Genomic DNA, 3102 nt, shown 5'->3' with positions numbered 1-3102 from the left:
AAAGTAGTAAGAACAGATCAGCCGATGTTTTGCCCCTGACAGCAATCGTACGATAGTTATGTCCGACCACAGCTAGTGACAGTCTCCCACTGAAAATCGTACGCAGAGATATTATCGGCAGCCGACAGAAATCTTTTAACTTGTCCAATCGACCAAACTCCTGATCTCCGCAGGACGGAAAATGTCGGGACTCTCCACGCACGGTCCAAAAATCGTACGAATCCTCGATTTGTACGATCAGATCTTTGCATCTATGGCCAACTTAAGGGCTCTTGCACACAGGTCAATATTAAATGAGCTTTTTATACTGATGGAATTAATGGTTAGAATCCTTTATACATATACATCCTGCAGTAAAGGATTCTCCCAGTTTCAGTATAACTGCAAAGACCTGTTTTCTAAAGAACTAAAGGTCAGGTAAAAATCTTTCATAGTCTTACAGATCAGTCCTGACTCTAACTGCAGCCCATTCTGTTGTTTTCCCAACTGCTAAAAAACTCATCATTTATTCCTGCATTTGTATTTGTGACTTCTAAGGGTTCTAATAAAGAAATTTGATAATGAAATAACTGTATGAATGATTGTTCTCTTCTCTGCCCCTGAAACAGTTCACCTCATTATATATTATATATTCAATGGGTTTTTGATGAAGGTTCGGGATTAGCATTGAGATCAACCCCTGTTTCTGTTGGGTGTTTGTCTTCTTAAACACACTGTCAGAATTAAAACTGGGTTATTAACCTGCAGAGCATTATTTCACTTCAACTTGGCTGCACGCATCAAATAATCAACTCGCATTGTTTTGTTTTGCCATCTCTTTAAGATAATGTATAGAATACACATACTGTATGTCCATCTTTTAAGCCCCCATCCATTACTAGTTTACTGGAGATTGGTGGCATGAAAAGACAGATGACAGGCGGAAAATATAGGTGTGGGATCTGTGATCCAGAAACATGTTATCTAGAAAGCTCCGAATTACGGAAAGACCATCGGCAACAGACTCCATTTTAGGCAAATAAGTCAAATATTTAAAAATGATTTCCTTTTTCTCTGTAATAATAAATCAGAATCTTGTACTTGATCCCAAAAAATATATAATCCTTCTTAAAGGGGTTTTAATGTTTTAATGATTTTTTAGTAGACTTAAGGTGTGGCGATCCAAATTACAGAAACACCCCTTATCCAGAGAATGCCATGTCCCAAGCATTCTGGTTAACAGGTTCTACATCTATATCACGTGTGTAGCACCCTTTCACTAGCACAAAGGGAGAATATTGTACCCCCTGCTGGAAACTGTAAGGATATTAGGAGTCACCATGGAGGTATAAATGCACAAAATTGCAGGATTTTATACAAGTCATGAAACTCCACAGTGACGTCTAATATCCTAATGTGTATGCTATATGTATTTGAAATTAGCTTTTATATTATTTCTTCCAATAAACAAACTTTTGTGGGGCATTGGCATCTCTAAGCACCGACTGTCACATTTTACAGGTTATCTTTGACATTACAGGGTGCCAACAAATTATGGGCTGTTCCCCAAAAATTTCAAATGATATTAAAGAATACCCCTTGGGGGTGGGGAAAGGGGTGGAGCAGGCAGAGGAAAGGGTGGAATCGGCAGGATGGGTGGAATAAAGGGGCGGGATGGGCAGGATAAAGGGCAGATCATATGTGGACCTCTGTAAGACATAATCAGGCAGCAAAAGATTCAGGGAAAGGAGGGGTTTGTGTGGTATTATGGATTTAGCGGCTAGTATTTAGTTAGTAAATTTATAATTCCAGCCCTGCCACTAGCTGGTGATTTACCGGCTGGGCCTGTCAAATACCAGTTTGGATGGCAGCCTTTTTTACACACTGCATGTTTGTGTTCATAAATGACAATTGTGCCTTGAATACACACGTAGAATGATCCACAATAGTGCTCCTGTTATATAATGACTGAAAAGCACTGTTAAACAGAGATATCACGCACATTCACACCGGCATATGTCCAAAATATCTCAACAATATAAAATATTTCTCTAAAATATGGCTTTAAAGCATCATTGTTCTCTTCTGTAGAGATGTCGCGAACTGTTCGCCGGCGAACTTGTTCGCGCGAACATCGGGTGTTCGCGCTCGCCGGAAGTTCGCGAACGTCGCGCGACGTTCGCCATTTTGGGTTCGCCATTGTTGGCGCTTTTTTTTGCCCTCTCACCCCAGACCAGCAGGTACATGGCAGCCAATCAGGAAGCTCTCCCCTGGACCACTCCCCTTCCCTATAAAAACCGAAGCCCTGCAGCGTTTTTTCACTCTGCCTGTGTGTGCTGAAGAGATAGTGTAGGGAGAGAGCTGCTGCCTGTTAGTGATTTCAGGGACAGTTGAAAGTTTGCTGGCTAGTAATCGTTTTGATACTGCTCTGTTATTGGAGGGACAGAAGTCTGCAGGGGTTTGAGGGACATTTTAGCTTAGGTAGCTTTGCTGGCTAGTAATCTACCTTCTACTGCAGTGCTCTGTATGTAGCTGCAGTGGGCAGCTGTCCTGCTTCTGATCTCATCTGCTGACTGCTGCAATAACAGTAGTCCTTGTAAGGACTGCTTTTATTTATTTTTTTGTTGTTTTACTACTACTACTACTACTACTACTATAAGAGCCCAGTGCTATTAGTCTAGCAGTGTTGGGGAGTGGGACTGGTGTGCTAATCTGCTGCTCCTAGTAGTTCAGCAGCACCAACTTTAATTTTTTTTTTTAATATTCATTTTTTTTTTATTTTACTTTTTTTTATTTTACTACCGCTGTAGTAGTGTATAAGTTGACCTTTTAGGCATTATTTGCCCTGTAGGCATTATTTGCACACTGTTTTCTTCAACCCGCCATCGAGCTGTGTGACCTTGTTCACATTCTGTCTAAATATCCATAATATTACCGTCTCCAGAAAAAACACCGGAGTCACTTTTTTCAAGCAGCCATAATATATTTTACGTAATCCGTATCCACCGCTGTAGTAGTGTATACGTTGGCCTTGTAGGCATTATTTGCACACTGTTTTCTTCAACCCGCCATCGAGCTGTGTGACCTTGTTCCCATTCTGTCTAAATATCCATAATATTACCG

This window comes from Xenopus laevis, chromosome 7L (assembly GCF_017654675.1).
Source record: "Xenopus laevis strain J_2021 chromosome 7L, Xenopus_laevis_v10.1, whole genome shotgun sequence".
Taxonomy (NCBI): Eukaryota; Metazoa; Chordata; class Amphibia; order Anura; family Pipidae; genus Xenopus; species Xenopus laevis.
This window is presented reverse-complemented; position numbering follows the sequence as displayed.